Source organism: Haemaphysalis longicornis, unplaced genomic scaffold (assembly GCF_048455015.1).
Source record: "Haemaphysalis longicornis isolate Haplotype H1 unplaced genomic scaffold, Haemaphysalis longicornis Haplotype H1 scaffold_2, whole genome shotgun sequence".
Taxonomy (NCBI): domain Eukaryota; kingdom Metazoa; phylum Arthropoda; class Arachnida; order Ixodida; family Ixodidae; genus Haemaphysalis; species Haemaphysalis longicornis.
Genome location: NW_027526295.1, coordinates 10,621,913 through 10,647,723, shown reverse-complemented (window position 1 = coordinate 10,647,723; position 25,811 = coordinate 10,621,913).

Genomic DNA, 25,811 nt, shown 5'->3' with positions numbered 1-25,811 from the left:
CGATTCTAAGTCACCTGTTATATTACGAAAATCACCTGACCTTCCCTTGGAGCCGAAGCCAATGTGACGGATCAAGCAAGGAAAGCAGGACCCAGGCGTCCGTTTCTCGTGAAGGTCACGGAACACTCAAGCTCGAGCACGCGAGCGCGGCCGATCTTCTTCTTCTGATCGTGCCACGACCCCTGCCTTCGCACGTCTCAACCGCCCATTCCACCTTTATTTTCTACACACTCCCCGGCCCGCCAAGAAGTCTAAGGGTTGGCTTCAAGGAAGTAGAGCCGTTGAATGGGCCGCCTGATTTCTTGACCAGTTGACAGGCGGAGTACACAGGAGCGGGTGATTCCGGCGCGTCCGGGTAGCAACTTGGCCACGCGGCCGTCTCCAAAACGTTGGGGCGTATCCTTCATCGTGCACTACTAACCACGTCTCCGACTGCGAGTTAGTGTAACGGGTGTAAGGGCACTGCGTGAGCGGACCGCAGAAGCAGCAGGTATTCATTTCGCCATCTTTGCCATAGGCGCTTTGTGACGTTCTGTCGGTGCCTCCAGCAGCGTGTCAACTCGGAGCTTGTCGACGATAGTTCGAATGACCCGAGGTTCTGGGGGAGGCACGTGTTCGGCTTGCCGAGCCAGAAGTGAGCCGGTGTTATGGGATGAGGTCCGTCGGCATCCGTGGTCAGGTACGTCAAGGGCCGGCTGTTTATAACCGCCTCCACTTCATACAACGTGGGGGCCAGTTCCTCAGCTGTCATGGAGTTGCGTCCAAGGGTACGTCTCAGCGTCTCTTTTGTTATCCGAATCACTCGTTCCTACCAACCGCCCCACTACGGTGCCTTCTCTGCGTTGAATTTCCAAACAATGCGCTGTCCGCTGCAGAAATCTTGGAGTGTGGCGTCTGTGAGGGAGTGGAAGGACTTCGCACAGTGTTTAAAAGCGAGGGCGTTATCGGAGTATACCGTGGCAGGTATTCCGCGGCGAGCAATGAAGCGCCTGAAGGCGAGCAAGAAACTTGACGCTGTCATCCCCGTCGTCAATTCCAATGTGTAGAGCCCGCTTGACGCCGCATGAGAATACGGCGACGTATGCCTTGACTTTGGAAGGGTCGTTGGTACGGCAGTACAGATGACCGCAGAAGTCGACGCCCACAACAGAGAACGGGCTTGTTTCCGTTATGCGGTCACGCGGTAATAGTGCCGTCGGTGCTGTCTCGGGTATCAGCCTGCGCCTTCGGCACGGCAAGCACTGGTGGAGGGCTTTCTTCACTGTCTGGCGCCCTCGAATGATCCAATAGCGCTGGCGGATCTCTGTGAGCGTGGCTTCTGTTCCAGCGTGCAATAGGCGCTCGTGGGTTGCCAGAATAAGCAGCCGTGTTAAATCGTTCTTTCCGGGCAGAATGATTGGATGTCGCACTTCGAAAGGAGATTGTAAGCAGTGTAGTCGTCCCCCCACGCGGATAACGCCAGCGGAGTCCAAAAAGGGCTGTAGACGAAGCAGTCGGGAAGTCCCCACACCAAGCTGGCTGTTCGAAAGAGCTTCGCGGTCTTGGGGGAGTGCTTCCTGCTGTACCTGGAGAATCCAGTACAGTTCAGCTTCTTGGACTTCGTTAGCAACCAGTGGCCCGGTCATCGACGGTCGTTGCGATAAAGCGTTATTTACGAAGCGTCGAACCCAGGCCGTCACTCTAAGTAACCGCGAGTAGCGGCTGTAATCTGAAATTTGGCATAGCGGTTCCGGTGGCGAAGACCCCACCGGGCCAGATGACGCCAAGGCTGGTGACGGGTCGACGACGTCAGCGGCTTCCTGGGGCTGGTTCAAGGGCGACAGGTTTTCTGGGTGGGCGATCCATGATGGTCCATGCCACCAAAGCTCTGAGGTTCTGGGGACTGTTGCACTTATTCCGCGTGTGATGAGGCCGGCAGGATTGTCCTTGCTGCTGCAATGCCCCCATCTGCATCCCTTGGTGAGGCGTTGGATCTCTTCGACGCGATTCCGGACGAAGGGTGGCCACCGGCTAGGTTCCCCGCATATCCAGTGCAGAGAAATCTGCGCGTCCGACCAGAAGAACGCACGTGTGGCTGATAGGCCAGGAACTCGCATTAGGTAGTCGTAAAGGCGCGCTGCGATGAGACAGGCAAGGAGCTCGAGGCGAGGCAACGTCGTCGCCTTCATAGGGGCCACACGACCTTTGCTGATCAGCAGATTTGCCTCAAACGGGTCACCATGCGCGGAGCGTCAGCGGTCGTAGACAGCTGTGCCATATGCTCGCGGGCTAGCGTCCGCGAAGAACTGGATTTCGATGGACTGCTCCGGGTAACCTTGGTCGTCTGATACGTTTCGTGGCAAACAAAGGTGTTGCCGCTCGGTTAGTTCGGAGCACCATGCGTTCCAGGCGGTGCGTTGCTCACGTCGTAGCGGACTGTCCCATGGGCGCCGCAGCTTCCATAAATCTTGAAATATAACCTTTGCCTGGACCTTGAATGGTGCCAAGAAGCCTAGCGGATCGTAGATTCTTGCAAATGTTTGTAGCAGGGTTCGCTTGGTGGTGGTCTTGGTGTTGATAAACGCGGCCACGTTTCCTGCGCTGATGAGCAGCGTGTCGTCAATGCGGTTCCAGCACACCCCGAGAACCTTCATTGTGGTGGCGTTGCCACCTTCATTCTCCAATGCGAGCTTATCTCTTAGGAACAAGTCCCGCAGGGAAGAGATGTTGGAAGCCCATTTTCGGAGCTCCATTCCGGCTTCGGCCATTACAGCCTTCGCTTCCGAATATATCTGATGAGCTCGGTCGACGTTGTCCATGCCAATGATGAGGTCGTCGACATAGAAAGACTCTCGCAAGATGGCGGTGGTGTCCGGAAGCTTTTGTGAGACTCGCAGATGATGGTGCAAAGTGGCCGCGAGCAAAAAGGGACTCGACCTCGCACCAAAAGTAACCCGTGTCATTCGCCACTTCACTACTGGAGGAAAGGGCTCCTTCGGCGTAGGAAGACGCTCAACCCACAAAAAACGTAGCGCGTCCCTGTCCTGTTCCCGAACAATCATCTGGAGGTAGCCCTTCTTTATATCTGCGACCATGACCACGGGATAGCACCTGAACTTAAGAATAAAGCTTAGCAGGTCCGCATTCAACTTGGGCCCCTTACAGAGGATGCTGTTCAGCGATGGTTGCCCCGAAACATGTGACGAGGCATCGAAAACCACCCTCAGCTTGGTTGTGACGGCGTCCCGACGAACCACACCGTGATGCGGCATGTAGTACCTGGTTGTCGAGCGTTGATCGCCGTCATGCTCGGGAACTCGTTCGCCCATGGCCGTCGTTGAAATACGTCCGGATTGCGTTGTCGTCCTGGGACAGCAGCTCAGTCTGACCACGAAAGCGCTTCATCTGCACACGCAACCGCTGTTCTGCGAGGCTATAGTTGTCAGCGCTGGCGTCCAGCCCTGGCTCCTGGATCATGAGTGGAACCTCGTACCGTGCGCCATTCTTCCTCACGTCATTCTCGAATTGCTCTACGGCCGCGCGGTCCAGCACTGCCGCATCAGGTCTTCTTTGATCCCGATAGCATCCAGTCGCCACAGTGACGATAACTCGTTATCTGCCGCTGCGTCATCCAGCGAGGGCTCCATAAGGGCCAGGAATAAAGCACTAGATAATCCCGAAGTACAGCCTGTTTCGTCGGAGTGTGCACCCTGGAGAGTCCAGCCGAGCATTGTTTCGACGGCGGTCAGGTGCGGAGTCAGCCGTGAAATGTTGCCCGAGGTAACTTGCCAGTAGAAATCTGACCCAATTAGGATGCTGATGTGGTCGTCTATGTAAGCCGACGCGGGCGAAGTGTCAGCGGCGAAAAGACCATGGTCGTGCATTAGTCTAAGCGTGTCATCGGTGATTGGGGGACTCGTAATGACGCAGATACTTGAGACCTCTAGGGCGTCGATGGGCACCTGCTTGCCGTTCTTCTGGCTGGCCACCGTGACTGACACGCGAGGATACGCGTGTCAGTCAGTCAGGATACGAGGACACGCGAGGACTGACACCGTGACTGACTGACCCGGGTTTCGGCACCAGCGTATGCCGCATCAAGCAAGGAAAGCAGGACCCAGACGTCCGGTCCTCGTGGTGGTCACGGAACACTCAAGCTCGAGCACGCGAGGATACTTCTCAGCTGCTGCATGGTGGCTGCTGCCGAATGTGACCAGTTTTAGGTCCTCAACGCCTTCAACGGAGCAGCCCAGAGCGCGCGAAACGGCCCGCCGAACGAACGTCCGCTGGCTGCCCGTGTCTAGCAGAATCCTCACCAGAAGCTGACCGTTGGGACCTGTCGCCCACGCGTGGCAAGTCTGCAAGTAGACTGGAGTGGGCCGTGTGGTTCTAGTTGACGCTTTAACCACCAACGATGCCGCGTGGGACGGTTTGGGCACTGTGGTCGGGCCCCCGTGACCAGCCTAGTGGGCAGACCTGGTACCGTGCACGGAACCTGGCTGAGCCACGTCGCACAGTGACGTTAGATGCAGGCGTGAACAGCGGCTGAAGGACAACGTTCTAGCAGTCTGGCAAGCACGTGCAACGTGATTCTGCTTGCCGCAGCGGAAGCAATGTCTTTCTGCTTGCAGTCGGCGTCGCTTCTCCTCTGGTGGCACATTCGCGGTGCATCGCGCGATCCCATGGCCTCGCCCGTCACAAAGGGGGCAACAGCCACGACGAGGAGGCGGCGATGACTCCGCATATAGCGCTGCGGCTGACGGTGGAGAAAACTCATGCGGTGTCGGCCGGGGTGCTGGAGGGCGTCGAACCTGAGGACCGGTGCAGTCCATCTGCCCTTCTTCCCGAATTTCCACCTGAATACGGAGAAAATCTAAGATCTCCTGAACTTGCTTGGCATCACCGGTCACCTCATGCGCGGCCGATTCCTTAATTCGTTGCCGGTAAAGAAGAGCGATGTCATGCGGCAACGCCTTCAGCAGGACCCAGTGGATTATGACGGCGTACCGGTAGGGCGCGATGCCAAGTGCCTCCAAAGCGTTTAGGCGAAAGCCGATGTCGTCATGCAAGCGCCGCAGCCCCGCGACGTCCGCAGAGGTCTTCACCGGCGTTATGGCGATGAGGGCATCGAAATGATCCGCCATCAATAGGTCTCTGCGGCCAAAACGGTCTTTAAGGATCTTGATCGCAGTATCGTATCCATCCTCCGCAAGCCTGATTCCCTCAATCGCGGTCTTAGCGGGGCCGGTCATGTACGAGCGGAGGTACTTATCGATTTTCGTCAAGTGTTGGTTTGCGTGGATGGTGGCGTCGAATTGTTCCCAGAATCCCTGCCAATCGCGACGGTCCCCAGAGAACGGTGCAATCTGCAGCTTGGGGACGGCGACGCGGGGAACTGGCACGGCGGGAGGAGCCGTGGATTCGCTCACCCTTTGATCTTGCGTATGTCCACCAGCAGCGGAGCTCGAGGGACCGGAGACGGCAGAAGAAGATCGGCCGCGCTCGCGTGCTCGAGCTTGAGTGTTCCGTGACCACCACGAGAACCGGACGTCTGGGTCCTGCTTTCCTTGCTTGATCCGCCACATGCTGGTGCCGAAAACCAGCCCATGCTCCCGGGTTTCGGCACCAGCGTGTGGCGGATCAAGCAAGGAAAGCAGGACCCAGACGTCCGGTTCTCGTGATGGTCACGGAACACTCAAGCTCGAGCACGCGAGCGCGGCCGATGTTCTTCTTCTGATCGTGCCACGCCCACTGCCTTCGCTTGTCTCAACCGCCCATTCCACCTTTATTTTCTTCAGCCAATACACAGACAAGCGGCCGCTCACCCGGATACGCCATTTTCATAATCACTGCAGCCCAACCCTTTCCCGTCGGAGTCGGATGGCACAGCCGATGCAATGCAATTGTACGTCGATGCAGGAATGACCCGAAATCTCCTACACACCAGCCTTGTGTGCCCCACTCATCCAGAAGTGCAGCAGACCTGCTCATACCTCACCAAGTCCCCTCTTCCTTCAATCATGGCAGAACTTCTGGCCATCCGGAATGGGTGATCCTCATTAGAGCCTCGATTCCGCATAAACCCGCCGTCACGCCTTCACCTGTACACAGACTCCACACAAGCAGACCGAGAACTCCGACGCGTCACAAAGTCGCTCGACTTGCCCTGCCATGTGCATTGCATTGTGAACTAATTTTCGCGTCCCGTGCGAGATATGTGGAATAACCGTTCGACGCCTGCCCACACTGACGCTTTCGCGGCGTACCATGCCCAGAGGGTGACTAAGCCACTACCCCTGCTCCAGGTATCGCAGAGTGAGACCGTCATCTTCACAAGGAGTTTCTCCAGCGCTCCACGCGTGCCCTTCTTTCCCCGCGTGGGTCTGACCTTCCTGGTGGTTTTACCCGCAGCGAGGAAATGGCGCTTCGGAGAATCCGCGTGGGCGCAGCTTTGACCCGGGTGATAAAGGCCTCATTAACGACGCCCGTTCCCCCAGAAACATGCCCCTTCTGTAAAGACCCTGCCACTGAAACGATCCTGGACCACCTCCTGCATTAATGCTCGGGCATCCAGGCAGCACGAGTTCGTCACATGAGGGCCCTTGGGCACCACCCAGGACGACCACCTGACCTTCGCCGCTGGACGCACGGTCCCCAATACCGGCCCCTCCTCGACTTCATTGTGGAGACGGGACTGCTGGACTACATCTAGTTTATGCCAAAGGACGTACTTGCGTATTAAAAAATCGACAATCTTGGCGAATCTTCCTAGTGGGTAAACGGGGATTGACGAACGTGAGCTCGAGGAACGCGGCGACGACCGGAGTTGTCTTGTGGCCAGAATTGTCCAATGTGGCTATGCTTGGCTTGACGAACGTGTATTCGCTGGGTGCAGGCAAAAGCTGGAGCTTTTTGAAGGCAATGTCACCAATCTCTCTAATTGGCTATGCTAGGCACGCGATGAATGCTAGAGCTGTTTTCTCACTAATGTTGGCCAGTCTTCTTAAGTGGGTATGCGGGCTTGCCGAACGTCTGCTCGACTCACGCGGCGAACGCTGACGTTTTTCGGGGCCAATATTACCCAATCTCACCAAATTATCTGTTTGTCTTCACCAACGTGTGCTCGACACAAGCGGCAATCGCCGGAGCTTTTTTGTGACCCATGTTTGCCCATCTTCCTAAGTGGGTATGCTTGCCGAACGTGTGCTCGAGGTACGAGGCGAATGCTAGTGGGTATTGTAGCCAATGTTGGCCGATGTCGCAAAGTGGGTATGCTTAGCATCAATAACGTACGGTCGAGGTACGTGGCAAAAGCTAAAGTTTTTTGCGGCCAATATTGGCCAATCTTCATAAGTGGGTATTCTTGGCTTGACGAACGTGCTCCCTAGGCACGCGGCGAAGCGAGAGTTTTTTCTGGTCAGTCTTGGCCAATCCCCCCAGCTTAACTTGACGACAGCACGGAGGGCCGTACCCTCACTACGGGGCACTTCTCCGAAGATGTTGAAGCATACGAAAAACTCGATGGGAAAACGAGGGAGACCTTCGAAACCAGGCCCATCCCTCGCAACATACACCTGCAATTCAACGAAGGCAGGAGGGCGGTCACGGCCAAGGCGCTACTGAAAATTGCACAAGAAGGGTGGCGAACGTCGACGTTCGTGGATGCAGCGCTATACGGCCGCTCCAACAAATGTGTGTCGTGACCGACCCAGCTGGTCAACTACTGAACGGAGCTGGCCAACTACTGAACCCACAAACCCGCCATCGCTGAACAAGTGGCGATTGGCCTGGATATGGCCGACCCGTCTAGACCGAACATCTACTCGGACTCAAGGGCAGCATTCCGTGCATTCCTCAAAGGAACGATAGCCAACAAAGCAGCGCGTACCATTAACAACAGAAGCGAGGACGACTATCACTACATTAAGTGGTCCCCGCACACACGGGACACGAAATGCACGAGCACATCCCCAACTCCACCGATATGGCATCAACTGTGCGCGTGTACCTCACCCGCCGCGGCACCGTAGGATGCTCGACGACCAGTAACTGGGAATACTATAGAGATCCACTACAAACTTTCAACGATATCAAGGCACACTACAAGCTAGAGAGAAAGAAATACTCAGCTCCGCACACTAAGCTTCAGCGATCACAATCCACTGCCTTTAGAATGCTCCAAACGGGTACATTCCCCTCGAGAAGCGTATTTAGCCACTTCGCACACGACATCCAACCGGACTGCACAAAATGTAGTAGCACCACGTGCTCGTTAAACCACACGCTCTGGCAATGCCCTGTGGTACCACGCGGGGACTTTATAACAGAAGAAGAGTGGGAAGAAGCCCTACAAAGTGAAGAGTACATGACTCAACTCCGGACTGTCCAGATTGCTTGCGAGAGAGCGGAGGAACAAGGACTTCCGCTCCTGCGCAAGTGCGGCCCGCGTCCGCAGGACGCAGTCACTAAGACTGCCACGGATTTTCTGAACCTCAATAAAGTTCTCTGTCTGTCTGTCTGTCTGTCTGTATGTCTGTCTGTCTGAGTAATATTTGAAAATCTCCGAAAGTCGCTATGCTAAACTTTACAAACGTGTGCTCGAGGCACATGGCGAAGGCTGGAGTTTTCTTGTGGCCAATATTGGCCTATCTCCATAAGTTCGTATGCTCACCTTGCCCAACATGCGCTCGATGCACGCGGCCAATGCTGGAGTTTTTTGTGGCCAATGTTGGCCAATCTCCTTTAATAGCTACGCTCGGCTTGACGAACGTGTGGGTGAGGCACGCGGCGAACGCTCGAGCTTTTTGGCCTGGTGTTGGCCAATCTCTTTAAGTGGGTATGCTTGGCCTGAGAAAAGTGCGCTCTAGGCACGCCGCGAATGTTGAAGTTTTTCTCCAATATTGGCCAATCATGAAAAGTGGGTATACTCAGCTTGAAGAACGTGCGCTCAAGGCACGTGGCCAAAGCTGGAGCTATTTTGTGACCAATGTTGCCGAATCTCCCAAAGTGGGTATGCTTATCTTGAAGACCATGCGCTGGAGGCACGCGGCGAATGCTGGAGTTTTTTGTGGCGAATATTTGCCCATCTTCCTATGTGGATATGCTTGGCTTCACGAATGTATGCTTGAAGTATGCGGAAAACGCTCGAGTCTTTGTGGTTAATGGTTGCCAATCTCCTTAAGTGTGCATGCTTGTCTTGACGAACGTGTGCTAGAGGGATGCGGCGAAGGCTGGAAGCTTTTTGAGGCCCAGTTTGGCCAATCCTTTAGGTGAGTATGCTTTGGTTGACGAACATGCTCTCGAGGCACGCGGCTAAAGCTGAAGTTTTCTGGGGCCAATGTTGGCCAATCCCCCTAAGTGCATATTGTAACGATGGTTACGAATGAGGACTTTGAAAAGGTTTATTTACAAGGCGAACTTGCGCCCAGAAATGATGCGCTGCTCGTAGACTCAGAGCTAGAACGTCGTCTACCTCCTCTTCTTTACCTCTAGTGCCACTCGTCGTCTTCTTCCTTGCCTTCCACTTGTTCGCTGATGCGTGGCGTCAGTTTCCAGTCAATGCGTAATACTCAAACATGTTTCATTACTCCCCCCTCCAGGTAGGCATCGACCCGATGCCGTTAGCACGCCGGGCACGAGGGAACAAAAGAAGTTCGCAGAACAAACGGACGGGGGAGGAAGCGCAGGTTCACAAGACGGGGACAGGAACAAGGAAAAAAAAAATAAGTGCATGCACAGTAGGTCAACTGGTAGTGTCAAATGTCCGGGCATGGTACGGTTTAAGGCGCACCACGGGAACGACTTCAGCATGTGGCCGCCGTCTAGGGGAAATAGGTGCCTCGCTCTCTGGTAGAACCTCGTAGTTGACATCTGACACACGGCGGATAACTTTGTAGGGCCCGAAGTAGCGCCGAAGTAGCTTCTCTGAAAGCCCGCGGCGGCGAATAGGCGTCCACACCCAAACGAGATCGCCGGGTCGGTATTCCACGAGTCGTCGTCGCAAGTTGTATTGTCGAGCGTCCGTTTCCTGCTGCTTGCGAATGCGGAATCTAGCGAGCTGACGGGCCTCTTCCGCTTTCGTCTTGATGTCGTCAATTTCGGTGCCGGTTATCATGCCGTTGTCGACAGGGAGCATTGCGTCGAGGGTTGTCGTGACTGGGCGGCCAAACACAAGCTCAAACGGCGTAAATCGCGTCGTTTCCTGCACAGCTGTATTATAAGCGAATGTCGCATACGGGAGAATTTCATCCCATGTCTTGTGATTCAGGTCCACATACATAGACAACATGTCAGCTAAGGTTCGGTTAAGACGCTCTGTAAGGCCATTTGTTTGGGGGTGATAGGCGGTCGTCTTGCGGTGAGTAGTGTGCGTTAGGCGTAAGACTTCTTGCAGGAATTCGGCTGTGAAAGAGGTGCCTCTATCGGTCAACACGATGGCAGGCGCACCATGTCGGAGGACGATGTTGCTCAGGAAAAAATTAGCGACCTCTGCAGCGGTTCCACGGGGAAGGGCCTTTGTCTCGGCATAGCGCGTTAAGTAGTCCGTGGCCACGATGATGCACTTATTCCCCGAGGCTGACGTCGGGAAGGGGCCAAGTATATCCATTCCGATTTGCCAAAACGGCGCGTCGGGGGGGTCTAGCGGATGGAGTAGGCCTGCTGGTTTTACCGGAGGTGACTTCCGGCGCTGGCAATCACGGCATGTTCTTACGTACTGTTTGACCGATTCCAGCAGTTTTGGCCAGTAGTACTTTTTGCGAATTCGGGCAAACGTGCGGGTAACGCCTAAGTGCCCAGCCATAGGTTCGTCATGGTACGCTTGCAAAATTTCCCTTCGTAGTGCTGATGGTACGACGAGCAGGAATTTCTCGTTACTGCCGTCGTAACTACGCCTATATAGCACGTTGTCACGTAGACAGTACGAAGCTATTCCCCTGCGGAAGGTGCGGGGCGGCACCACGGTGTCATCTCGCAGGTATTCGATAAGCGGTCGCAGCTCCGCGTCGGCCAGCTGGCAGCCAGCCATATCCGTGTTGTGGATGATGCCGATGAAGGGAAAGTCCTCGTCCCCTTCGGACGAACCCGCGGAAGCTGGTGCCCGTGACAAACAGTCAGCATCGCTGTGCTTGCTTCCGGACTTGTATACGACCGTGACGTCGTACTCCTGCAGTCTTAAACTCCAACGAGCAAGTCGCCCCGATGGGTCCTTCAAGCTCGCGAGCCAGCAGAGGGCATGGTGGTCGCTCACTGCTTTGAATGGCCTGCCGTACAAAAATGGACGAAATTTGCTGATTGCCCAGATGACGGCGAGGCATTCCTTCTCGGTCGCCGAATAATTTGTTTCCGCTTTGGAAAGGGCGCGACTCGCATAAGCTATAACTTTTTCTACGCCAGCTTGCCACTGGACAAGGATAGCACCGATTCCCACGTTGCTGGCATCTGTACGAATTTCCGTATCGGCGGCATCATCGAAGTGAGCTAAAACTGGCGCAGTTTGAAGGCGGCTACGCAGCATTTCAAATGCCTCCTGCTGCTCTTTTCCCCAGAGAAATAGAACGTCATCTTTTGTAAGTCGCGTGAGGGGTTCCGCAATTCTTGAGAAGCCTTCCACAAAGCGCCTGTAGTAGGCACAGAGTCCCAAGAAGCGTCGCACGGCCTTCTTATCGGTAGGTCGAGGAAAAGAAGCGACGGCAGTCGTCTTCTCGGGGTCCGGCCGAACGCCAGCCGCACTTACAACATGGCCGAGAAATTTAAGCTCCTCAAAGCCCAGGTGACACTTCTCAGGCTTGATTGTTAAATCTGCAGAGCGGATGGCCTCTAGAACACGTCTCAGCCGTGACAGGTGTTCTTCAAACGAGCTAGAGAAGACAACGACGTCGTCGAGATATACCAGACACGTCTGCCATTTTAGCCCAGCGAGAACGGTATCCATCATGCGCTGGAACGTAGCCGGCGCAGAGCATAGGCCGAAAGGAAGCACCTTGAATTCGTAGAGGCCGTCCGGTGTCACGAATGCCGTCTTCTCACGGTCCCGTTCATCAACTTCAATTTGCCAATATCCAGATTTCAGGTCCAGGGAAGAGAAAAATTTGGCGTCGCGCAGGCGGTCTAATGTGTCATCAATTCTTGGGAGCGGATACACGTCGCGTTTTGTCACGCTGTTCAATCTGCGGTAATCGACACAGAAACGGAGCGTGTTGTCCTTTTTCCGGACGAGCACGACGGGTGAGGCCCATGCACTTTTGGACGGCTGAATAACGTCATCATTCAGCATCTCCTTTACTTGGTTTTGAATTGCTTCACGCTCCGTTGGGGACACCCTGTATGGATGCTGATGAACAGGCCGGGCGGATTCGTCCGTTATGATGCGGTGTTTCGCCACGCGAGTCTGGCGAACCTTAGACGTCGTGGCGAAGCAGTCAGAAAAATCGCGCACCAGACTCATCAAAGCATCCTTTTGAGTGGCTGAGAGGTTTGGGTTAATTTCGACCGGTAGCATGACGTCAGCTGTCACTGAGTCCGGTGGCGCCGTTTCCAGTGTAGCTAGATGCGTGACGTCGGCGGCCTCTTCGATGAACGCGATAGTGGTGTTCTTCGCGAGATGTCGACGCTCATTACTGAAATTAGTGAGCAAAACCGACGCGCACCCATTTTTCAGTTCGACAAGTCCCCTCGCGATGCAGATACCCTTATCCAGGAGTAACTTCATGTTTCCTTCGGCTATTCCTTCACAGTCATGGAATGCGTCATTCTTTACCTTGACGAGCACGCTGGTGCGAGCGGGAAGCGTGACACTGTCGTCAGCGATGCGTAAAGCCGTGTCGCGTCGGTTTTCGATGCCACCTCCGATGGCTTGTTTTGTGGACAAGCTGATCGTGAATTTCTCCAAGTCAATAACCGCGCCGTTTCCTTGTAAGAAGTCCATACCAAGAATTAAACTTTTTGAGCAATCGGGGAGCACGATGAAGGTGCCGATGTATGTGAATCCATGGATCGTGATTCGCGCCGTGCACCTACCCACAGGGGTGATCAAATGGCCTCCGGCAGTACGGATCTGCAAGCCAGCCCAGGGAGTGAGCACCTTCTTCAGTTCTGTGGCCAACGTCTGGCTCATAACGGAATGGTCCGCACCAGTGTCGGCCAACGCAGTAATCTCGCACCCGTCGATTTCTACAAATACGTCGCATGTCACATGTTCAGTGGCGCAGCTCCCGGTATGCGTTTGGCCAGCCGAATCTTGCAGTTGTCGTCGTCGTCGTCGCAAGGGAGGATCTTGATTCATGTCGACGCCAGCGGCCTCACCTCCCGGGGTCGCTGACCTCAGTTTCCCCGTGTTCCAGGGCTGTGCGATGAACGGTCGGTGGAATTCGGGGCAAAGCGTGGGCTCAGGGATCGGCGTTGCATAGGGGATGGCGAACGGGACTCAGAGCGTCGTGGCGTGAAGGGTTCATGGCGTTCGGCGAGGTAGTTTTCTATCTCCGGCGGGCGCTCACCATTTCTCGGACGCGGCGCATTCGGTGCGAATCCTCGCAACCCGGCACGACGGTAGGGACATGCACGGAAGACATGTCCTCCTTCTCCGCAGTGGAAACAAAGTGGCCTGTGGTCGGGAGTGCGCCAGAGGTCACTTTTGCGTGGGGGCATTTCCCGCGGGTACGGCAGGTAGCTACGAGGCCTGGGGTTGAATAGCGGCTTGGGCGCAATGCTGGCGACGGTCGGGGGAGCGCCGTAATAGGGTTGCCGTACGGCGGCTGCGTAAGAACATCGCGGTTCTTCAGGCAGCGGTTCCTCCGCCGGCTCAGGAATCCGCACCGCTTGCTTCACTTCTTCCCTTATGATCTCGGCGATGGACACTGTCGGAGGTGAAGCTTGGTTGGCACGGAGCGCCTGGAGCTCTTCTCGCACGATTTTCCTCACCAGTTCGCGAAGGTCGTCGAAGTTGTTCCCCAGGCCTGTCATGCAGTTTGCGCTGGAGATGGTGGCATCAGCTCGGTAGTACTGCCGTGACCTTAGCTGAAGTGCCCGTTCTATTGCGGTGGCTTCCGCAATAAACTCGGAGGTCGTGCGCGGAGGGTTCCTCACGAGCCCGTCGAAAATCTCCTGCTTCACACCACGCATTAGGTGCCGCACCTTCTTGTCGTCCGCCATGGACGAGTCTGCGCGTCGAAACAAGCGCGCCATGTCTTCTGCGTACATGGCGACGGACTCGTTGGGACGTTGGATCCTCGCGTGTAGTGCAGCCTCAGCTTTCTCTTTGCGGTCGATGCTAACGTAGGTCTTAAGTAGCCGCTGACGGAACTCCTGCCATGTAGACATGTCGGCTTCGTTGTTCTCGAACCACGTTCTGGCCGCTTCCTCCAGGGAGTAATAAACGTTGTGCAGCTTGCGCTGTTCGTTCCAGCCGTTGAAGTTGGCGGTACGCTCAAACTGTTCCAGCCAGTCCTCCGCATCTTCAAAGGCTTCCCCGTAGAAAGGCTTCGGTGTGCGAGGTTGCTGGAAGATGTACTGAAGAATCGCCTCATTGGGAGGTGTGAGTGTTGCACTGGCATCCCGTCTACTCATCTTGGGTGTCCGACCGAGCAACGGCTCGCACTCCGCAGGTAGTCCTTGCAGGCGGCGACTGGCGCGCTCGTGAACAGGAGTGATCGGGATGTCTTGACGGGTGCTTGGCGCGTCCGTAAGACCAGGGATCATTTACCCGGCACCTCCACCACTTCTGTAACGATGGTTACGAATGAGGACTTTGAAAAGGTTTATTTACAAGGCGAACTTGCGCCCAGAAATGATGCGCTGCTCGTAGACTCAGAGCTAGAACGTCGTCTACCTCCTCTTCTCTACCTCTAGTGCCACCCGTCGTCTTCTTCCTTGCCTTCCACTTGTTCGCTGATGCGTGGCGTCAGTTTCCAGTCAATGCGTAATACTCAAACATGTTTCAATATGCTTAACTCAAGCAACGGGTGCTCGAGGCACTCTACAAATGCTCGTATTGAACCAATATCATCCAATCTCCTTAAGTGGGCATGCAAGCTTGACGAACATGTGCAAGAGGCAGGGGGCGAATGCTAGGGTTTTTTGTTGTCAGTCTTTGCCAATCACCCTCCGTGGGTTGCTTATTTTGAAGAACGTGCACACGAGGCACGTAGAGAATGCTATAGGTTTTTTGGGACCTATGTTAGCTAATCTTCAAAAGTCGGTATGCTGGGCTTGGCGAACATCTTCTCGAGACACGCGGTGAATGCTGCAATGTTTTTGTGGCCAATGTTATCCAATCTCCCCTATTGGGTGTGCTTCACTTGACGTTCGTGTGCTCGACGCATGCGGCAAACGCTGGAGCTTTTATGTGACCAATGCTGGCCCACCTTCCGAAGTGCTGGGCGTGACGAACGTGGGCTCGAGGCACGTGGCGAATGCTGGAGTTTTTGGCCAATATTAGCCAATCTCCGTAAATGGCTATGCTCGGCTTCACGAACGTGTGGGCGAGGAACGCAGCTTAAGCTGGAGCTTTTTGAGACATGATGTTGGCCAATCTCCCTAAGAGATTGGTCACTCAATGAATGCTGGAGTTTTTGACCAATATTGGCCAGCCTCCAGAGTGGGTATGCTCAGCTTGATGAACGTGCGCTCAATGCACTCGGCCAATGATGGATTTTTTTGTGGCCCATGTTCACCAATCTCCATTATTTTCTTTGCTCGGCTTCACGGACATCAGCGCGAGGCACGTGTTGAACGTTTTGTGACCAATGTTTGCCAACCTTCCTAAGTGCGTATGCTGGGTGTGACGAACGTGTTCTCGAAGCTCCCGGCGAAAGCTGGACTTTGGCCGATTTTGGCCAATATTTTAATGCTTAGCTTGAAGAACGTGCACTGGAGGCGCGCCGCGAACAGTGGAGTTTTTGTGGCCAATGTTGGCTAATCTCCCTAAGTGTGCAGGCTTGGCTTGAAGAATATGTTCTGAAGGCACCCGGCAAAACCTGGGGTTTTTTGGCCTAATTTCTCCCTCTGTGGGCACGCCCAGTTTGAGGAACATGTGCTCGAGGCATGCGGCGAACGTGGGAGCTTTTTTGCGACCAATATTTGCCCATCCCCCTAAGTGGCCATGCTTCGCCTGACGAACGTGTGCTCGCGACGAAGCTAAGCTAAGCTAAGCTAAGTGCGAATGCGCGTAGCCACTGCTCCTGTCCGTCATACTTGAAGGGGCATGGAAATAATTGCATAAACTATAACATTTTGTCACGTGGATATCTGTCAAGCCTCGATCACCTGCTTACGGTGTGTGCGATCACAGTGTAGTGTACAATCCCCGGTGCGTTCCGTGCTTCTTGGCCAGCCAGGTGTTCGAAGACGTCGACGTTAATGTGTAGGTCTGTTGTTTCGTGGGCCACGGCCAGCGACCTCGGCAGCGACGGGAGGGAACGCGAGCAGCGCCGGCCCGCGCACAACACAGAAGAAAAGAGTGCTGCCTCGCCCCTTGAACCCCAGACACAGAATTACTTATTCAACATGACGACACAACCACACACGCATACGCACGTGACTGCAGCATTACCATCACGTGCGTCCCACCGCAGCGACGTCGAGTTGCAACCCAACGACACAAGCGCACACAGTGCGCGGGTGTTCCACCAGAGTTCGCCACATACCCCACATCATTTCCCCGTGCAAAAGAAGTCCGCACACTCTGCGAATATTCCACATCATCTCCCTGTCCAAAAGAAGTTCGCACAATGTGAAACACAAGGCCACATCATTCCCCCGTGCAAAGGAATGTCTGCATCTTCATTACACATGATCAACACAAAAGCACTCAGTCGCTCACGACAGTACTACATAGCCCCACAAAAGCACTATCACTTGCGCAGGAGCAGTGGAAATATGACTAGCAGAGTCGCCCACACTCCTGTAAGTTGCACATACGACACGCAACAAAGACATTTTTTGTTTAAGCCCAGTACGAAAAACCGTCTAAAAACATTCTCAATGATGATATGCGACCCGACACAAGACATGACACGTCCAACATGACACAAGACATGAGCCCTACGTCCAAACGCTATAGAACATAGTCGCTAAGCCACCGAGGCTGCTTAGTTTTACGGTGCGGACGCGTATACGTTGAACCTGAATTATCTGAAGACCCAGACGCCCCCTCATTTTCCCTTGTGTTGTCTACATTGTTATTTTGATATGTTTGCTCACTATTTTCTTCCTGACATTTTAACGTTTCCTGAGGAACAACCTATCCAGACCTTGCACTGAAAGGACGCTCGGACAGATCAGAGTCTGTCTGGACCCTGGGGCTTGCCCCATCTGTCTACGGTAGACTAGGGAACTGACTGTCACAAATGTCTAAGTAAGACGAAGAGTATAAAAACTCTTTATGCCTCGAAGAGAGTTCAACATTGTCAAAGGAATACGGTGCCGAGCCAACCTCAATTCCTTTCGGAATGACTGTGAGTTTTGACGCGTTCCAGATCTTTCCGTCACTCAGCTTGAAAGTGAAAGATGCAACCTGAGCCTGCACTGTAAACGGCTTACTATACTTCAGAAATCCTTGCTTATGGAATTTTACTTTCCCCCCATCTCCAACCTTTATGCGGGTCTGCTGTGCACCTTTTCTTTTGTCAGAGTACTGTTTAGCTTTATGCTGCTTCGTGAAGACCTGATTCGAAACATGAAGCCGGAAATTGTCTGATTCTGCTGCCTTTTTACGTATCCTAAAGTTGGTAATATCCAGTTTGGAACGAGGCTGACGTTCATGCGGCAAAAAAGCTGGAGAAAGACCTGTCACTGAATGTGGTGTGACCCTATGCGACCCAAGAAATTGTGTAATGCTTTTCGAAGCATCCTTGCCTTCAAGTCTGCCTACCTGTAAATGTTTTTCAGAACCCTGTTAAACCGTTCAATCTGAGGGTAATAATTCGACGAGATCACGTGGCGCATACCTTTCTGCTTTAGATATTCTTGAATTTGTTTGGAGACAAACTGGGGTCCATTATCCGTCACTAAAACCTTAGGGAGCCTTTCCCGATCCAGCAACTTAATGACATCCTCAGTTGAAATGGAATTTGTTCCCAGAACCTCAGACCACTTAGAGTAGTAATCGACTAGTGTAACAAGAAGTCTGGGGTGCGGTACATCTAACGGACCGACAATGTCCATTCCCAACTTTTGCCAAGGCCCTTCAGGCCATTCCGCTGGCTGCAACGGAGCTACATGAGGCTTAGTAGACTTGTCTGCCACCTGACAAACGTGACATGCTTTACATGTTCTTCAACATTACGATCCATTTGAGGCCACCAGTAACGTTCACGGAGAAGTTCTATCGTACGTACTATTCCTTGATGATTTTCATGTGCTAACTGTAGAAACGTAGGTACAAGCACACAGTGAATGACTACACGGTCATCACGCAGGAGTAAACCGTCCACAACAGAAAGTTCATCCTTTACATAAAAATAAACTGTTAAATCCCTGTGTACTTTTTTTTTATCGGACCAACCCTTGGACACATGTTCTGCTACCATCTGCAACGTCACATCTGCCTTCGTTGCCTGCTGCACAGTTTCTTTATCGACTACTGATGTTACCAGCGACACTATCACTTCCTCCTTAACGAGTTCGTGACCGGTCTGAATGGGTAATCTCAACAAAGCATCAGCGACCAGATTTTCTGATCATTTGCAGTATGTGACGTCAAAATTGTAGTACAGCAGACGAGCTGACCACCGTGAAATCCTAAAAGGCCTCCGACCTGCATCTCCTGCCTAACAACGCAACTACAGCCTGATGGTCAGTTCTAAGCGTAAACCGTCTGCCCCAAAGGAAAATGTGCCACTTTTCACACGTGAACAAACAAGCCAGCGCTGCGCATTCTCCCAAAGAGTATTTTCGCTCAGTCTCCGACAAAGTTCTAGACGCAAAGGCCACGGTTTCAAGCCTAGAACCATACCTCTGCTGTAGTACCGCGCCAATTCCCACATCAGATGCGTCTGTAGTAACTACTACAGGCAAGTCAGGCTTAAAGACCTTCATGACAGGAGAACAAGTGAGGCACGCTTTCAACTGATCGAAACTGCGCTGAGCATCACCAAACCAACAAAACGTCTGACCTTCCTGAGCATGAGGTGAAGCTGTTCAACTATCTCTGTATAGTTCTTTATGAACTTGGCATAGTATCCTGCAAGACCTAAACATGATTGCAGTGACTTTATGTCCGTAGGAGCCGGAGCATATACTATAGCTTTTACTTTGCTTTCCAACGGTGAGATGCCCCCAGCAGAAATCCTGTGACCCAAAAAATCGAGTTCTTTGATCGAAAAAAGACATTTGTCATTCAACTTCATGCCACTGTTTGCATACACGTCAAGACTTCAACCAAGCTCGTGTCATGCTCAGACTGAGTCTTTCCCCACACAATATCATAAAGATTGCAAACGACATTTTTGCAATTCTTCAAGATCTGGGACATCATTTTTTGAAAAACCGCAGGCGCCGAAGCCAGACCAACACACACTCTCTTAAACCTGAATAAGCCTTAATGAGCCACGAAAGTAGTTAAGTTCCTACTGCCCTTTTCCAGCAACAACTGATGATAAGCCGACGCTAAGACTAGCTTAGAAAAAGAAACAGCACCATGAAACATCGGCAACAGCTCTTCAACATGCGGCAAAGGATACCCATCAATGATAATTGCCTTATTCGGTTCCCGGAGGTCCACACACAGCCGGATGTCACCGTTCTTTTTCCTGACGACGACGAGTGGCGAAACCCGCTCCCAGGCGTCGACATGTTCAATGACATTGTGTACGCCGATGTGGTCATGCGGCTGACCCTACATTTATTTTCAGATCAGTTTCGATGGCAGCAGGAGTCCGCGAGTCGGGGAGCGCCCGTGGAATGCGGCCGAGCAGCGCAACAGCCTGGGTGGTGGTGGTGGTGGTGGTGGTGCCAAAAGAGATGGCTCATACCCACTCAGGGGGATTGGCCAGAAAAGGGGTGCTCACAGAGAGAAATTACAAAGTAATTAAAGAAACACATTTAAGGAATTAAATAAATTAGGGAAATATATACAGAAAAAAACTGCTCAAACATGAGACGTAGCATCAGGAAGTGTTGAAACCAACATAAAATAAACTAAAATAAAGGAAAGAAAACATGAAAAGTATGTAGAGAAATAAAACAAGAAGGGAAGCTGGCAAAGGAGAGGCAGTGGGCGGGAAGGCACTGATAGCAGCGATCATACACGCAGGGATCTTTTTGATGGAAGCCCGGCATGGCCTGGGGCTAGCACGGCAGACGGCCAGATTCCGAAATGAACAAGTGCACGGTGGAGCAAAGATCTGCGCGGCTAAAACCCAGTGCCTTCGTCCCGAACGATAAGATCCGAGGAACAGACAGTGGGAAGGCGAATTGGTTAAAGCTGTTTTCTAAGTATCTTTTTCGTATGGAGGAGTACCGTCGGCAGGAGAGGAAAAAATGTTCAGCTGTTTCAAATTCGTTACAAAATGCACAGAGTGGTGAAGGGGCCAGATTGCAGCGATACAAGAGAGACAGAAACAACTTTATTGATGCCTGCAGCGAGGACGCGGCCTAAACGTCGTGACGGCCTGCCCCCTGTCGCGACCTATTCGCAGCTCCTCCGGTGGAGGGAGCACTTTCGGACCGCTGACGGTCGAGGGCAGCCATCACCTGCTGGACGGCCAAGAGTTGGGTGGCGTGGTCACCGCTTCTTGCCGCAGCCTCGAGCTGCGGCGGGATCGTCGTGGCTTTGCAGGCTTTTTGTGGGTGGAGTTCGCAGTTCCACAGGATGTGAGCCGCCGTGGCCCTCTTCTTCTCACATAGTCTGCACACATCACTTGAGTACACTTCGGAACACAGATGCTTGGCAAGCACTGGGGTTTGCAGCGAATTTGTCTGTAACTGTCTGTATATCACTGATTCTTCTCTTGTCAGCCTCGGATGAGGCGGCGGGTAGGTTCGACGGCCGAGGCGGTACCACTCGAGGACGTCCCGGTACGTGGTGAGGGGTTCCGGCTCCGCGAGTAGGGGCGGCACAGGCGGGGAGGCTAGACCATCGGGCGCGTCGCGACAGGTGAGCGCGTGCGCAGCCCGGTCGGCCTCCTCGTTCCTGTTGACGTGCCCCTCGCGGAGGCCCAGGGGGCCCGCGTGCGCCGAGAACCAACGTAGAGTTACCGGTGTCGTTCGGGGAGGTAGGGCACCGCACACCCTCACAGCAAGGGGACACTCTGTTCGTGGCGTAGCTAAGGATCGCCGGTCGCGAGTCGCTGAGCACGGTGGCACATCTTGGGTTCATGAGTGCCAGGGCAATGGCCATCTCTTCGGCGTGGTGGGCGTCGCAAGCCGTGAAACTACCCGCGGTGTACAGATCGACAGAGACAGCTGCTATGACTACTGCTGCGTAAGCGTTCGGTCGGCTTGGGTACTGAGCGACGTCGACGTAGAAGGCGCCGGCGTCCGTGGCGTGTGCGACGGTGAGTGCCTGTGCCCTGGCGAGTCGACGCTCCTGGTTGTGGTCCGGATGCATGTGTCGAGGAACCGGGGGCACGTGGAGGTTGCATAGTATACTTTGCGGCAGAGACGGCGAGACTTCGCCGCACCGCTCCTCTCGTCTTCTGAGGCCGAGACGCTGCAGAATGTAGCGCCCGGTGCGAGTTTGCGACAATCGCGTGAGTTGAGCCGTACGCTGGGCTTCGGCGGTCTCCTCCAGGGTATTGTGGACGCCCAACTCCAAGAGCTTGTCCGTGCTGGCATGGAGATAGAGGCCGAGGGCCGCCTTATAGGCCTTGCGAATGATGGCGTTCAGCTTCTGGCGCTCGGCGCAGAGGTCGGCAAACTCACTCATGAGTCCACTCACTCAGACTCATTTGGACTCAAACTCACGCGTGAGTTTGAGTTTGAGTGAGCGCGAGGCTAGTGTGGCATGGTGAGTTTGAGCTTGAGTGAGTTTGAGCCGAGTGATCACGACTGAGTTTGAGTCCGATTGAGTTTGAGTCCATTTTGAGTTTTGAGTACATTTTGAGTTTGAGTCCATTTTGAGTTCTGAGTACATTTTGAGTTTGAGTCCATTTTGAGTTCTGAGTACATTTTGAGTTTGAGTCCATTTTGAGTTCTGAGTACATTTTGAGTTTGAGTCCATTTTGAGTTCTGAGTACATTTTGAGTTTGAGTCCATTTTGAGTTCTGAGTACAATTTGAGTTTGAGACCATTTTGAGTTCTGAGTGCATTTTGAGTTTGAGTCCATTTTGAGTTCCGAGTACACTTTGAGTTTGAGTCCATTTTGAGTTCTGAGTACATTTTGAGTTTGAGTCCATTTTGAGATTGAGTTCATTTTGAGTTCTGAGTACAATTTGAGTTTGAGCTCATTTTGAGTTCTGAGTACATTTTGAGTTTGAGTCCATTTTGAGTTTGAGTCCATTTTGAGTTCTGAGTACATTTTGAGTTTGAGCACATTTTGAGTTTGATTACATATTGAGTTTTGAGTACATTTCGAGTTCTGAGTAAATAGGAGTTTTAAGCCCATTTGGAGTTTGAGTACATATGAGTAGCCTAGCAGGCAGCTATGGTTGGCTGTTAAGTTTCATGCGTCACTGTGGGCTCGGAATTCAAGTTACCTGCGGGTATGGCACCAATCGCGATCTGCATGATCGGTTGGGAGGGAGGTGGTGTCTGATTTTTTTTTAGTTTCTTGTTGAATTTTTATGGCCATAAGCACTTGCTGTATACCTAATTTTCGCGGCTGGGCGCGTGAGTGATAATTGACTGGTGAGGTCATAAAAAAGGGTTGTCTTAACTTTTCCTCCTGACGGATCCACTAAGAGCGTGGGAAAGGGGGGTGGGAAAGCACACGGCGGCGCTGGCGTGCTGGTTGTTCGCCTGCTACTGTTAACGGCTTGATATACTAGGGGTCACAAAGGAAGAGGTGAGAGCCGGGGGGAAATGGGGGCGGGGGCTGTCCTTTCTACTGTTTCAAATGAATTAGCTGAATTGACTGGGCAGCGCCCCTTAAGACAGAATAATGACCGCATTAGATTGGGTGAAAAGTGAAACTGATGAGGCTAAGGCGTGTAAGGTATCAAATGAAAGGTCTGGATTAACGGAATCACGCGGGGTAAATAAAAAAATGCTTCCTGATTGTAGTCATCAGGCAGTCATAATGAGTCATAGATTGGGTTAAAATTCAAAATGACGCTGCGAGGGCATGTGGGGAATCAAATTCAAGGTCTCGATGTGGGGAATCATTCGGGACGAACATGAGATATGGATATATCATGACGTAGTCATGGTAAATCAAAGATTCGGTTAAAATTCAGGTTCATGACGCTAGGGCGTATCAAATTAAAGGTCTCGATGAGGGTAATCACGTGCTTCCTGATTATTATCATGACATAGTCAAAATGGGTCATAAATTAGGTTAAAATTCACAATGATGCCACTGGGTGTCCGGGGTATCAAATTGAAGGTTCCGATAAGGAAAATCACGTGGGACAAAAATGTGGTAGGGCTATATCATGAGATAGTCATGGTTAGTCATTGATTGGTTTAACGTTCAAATTGATTCCGCTAGGATGTGATGGGTATCAAATCAATGGTCTTGATGAGCCGAATCACGTGGGAGAAATACAAAAATGCTTCCTGGTTATAACCATTAGATTGTCATGGCGACTCTTATATTGGGGTAAAATTCGAAGTGACCCCGCTAGGGAGTGTAGGGTATCAAATTTACGGTCTTGAAGAGGGGAATCACGTGGTACAAATAAAAAAAAGGCTTCGTAGTTCGAATCATGAGATGGTCATTATGAGTCATAGATGGGGTTAAATTCAAGGTGAGGCCGCTGAAGCATGTGGGGCGTGAAATTGAAGGTTCCAGTTAGGGGAATCATGTCGAACACCTAAATAATGCGTCCTGGTTACAGTCATGAGTCATGGTTAGTTTGACTGGTATGAATTCCATATGACCCTGCTACGGTGTGTGGGGTATCAAATTAAAGGTCTCGTCGAGGGGGTCACGTGGGACAAATATGAAAACGCTTTCTGGTTATAATTATGAGGATATCGCAAAAGGTATACAGCAAAAGGTACACACTCTCACTCACACTCACACTCACACTCTCACACTCACACTCACACTCACACTCACACTTACACTCACACTCACACTCACTCTCACACTCACACTCACACTCACACTCTCACTCTCACTCTCACTCTCACTCACACTCTCACTCTCACTCTCACTCTCTCTCACTCACACTCTCACTCTCACTCTCACACACACTCTCACTCACACACACTCTCACTCACACTCACTCACACTCACTCTCACACTCACACTCACTCTCACTCTCACTCTCACTCGCACTCTCACTCACACTCACACTCTCACTCTCACTCACACTCACACTCTCACTCTCACTCTCACTCTCACTCACACTCTCACTCACACTCTCACTCTCACTCACACTCACACTCACACTCTCACTCTCACTCTCACTCTCACTCTCACTCACACTCACACTCACACTCTCACTCTCACTCTCACTCACACTCACTCTCACACTCACTCTCACTCTCACTCTCACTCACACTCTCACTCTCATTCTCACACACACTCTCACTCAAACACACTCTCACTCACACTCTCACTCTCACTCACACTCACACTCACACTCTCACTCTCACTCTCACTCTAACTCTCACTCACACTCACTCTCACACTCACTCTCACTCTCACTCTCACACTCACACTCACACTCACTCTCACACTCACTCTCACTCTCACACTCCCACTCCCACTCCCACTCCCTCTCACACTCCCTCTAACACTCCCACTCCCACTTTCACTCTCACTCTCACTCTCACTCACACTCACACTCACACTCTCACTCTCACTCTCACACACACTCTCACTCACACACACTCTCACTCACACTCTCACTCTCACTCACACTCACACTCTCACTCTCACTCTCACTCACACTCATTCTCACACTCACTCTCACTCTCACTCTCACTCTCACTCACACTCACACTCTCACACTCACTCTCACACACACTCTCACTCACACACACTCTCACTCACACTCTCACTCTCACTCACACTCACACTCACACTCTCACTCTCACTCTCACTCTCACTTACACTCACTCTCACACTCACTCTCACTCTCACTCTCACACTCACACTCACACTCACTCTCACACTCACTCTCACTCTCACACTCCCACTCCCACTCCCTCTCACACTCCCTCTCACACTCCCACTCCCACTCTCACTCTCATTCTCACTCACACTCTCACTCTCACTCTCACTCACACTCTCAATCTCACACTCAAACTCTCACTCTCACTCTCTGACTGTCTCAATCTCTGTGAGGCCATGTGAGTTCTGAATTCATTTTGAGTTCTCAGCCCATTTGGAGTTCTGAGTTCATTTTGAGTTTTGAGTACATTTTGAGTTTTGAGTCCATTTAGAGTTTGAGTACATTTTGAGTTTTGAGTACATTTTGAGTTTTGAGTACATTTTGAGTTTGAGTACATTTTGAGGTTTGAGTACATTTTGAGTTTTGAGTTCATTTTGAGTTTGAGTACATTTTGAGTTTTGAGTCCATTTTGAGTTTGAGTTCACTTTGAGTTTTGAGTCCATTTTGAGTTTGAGTACATTTTGAGTTTTGAGTCCATTTTGAGTTTTGAGTTCATTTTGAGTTTGAGTACATTTTGAGTTTTGAGTCCATTTTGAGTTTGAGTACACTTTGAGTTTGAGTACATTTTGAGTTTTGAGTACATTTTGAGTTTTGAGTCCAAATTGAGTTTGA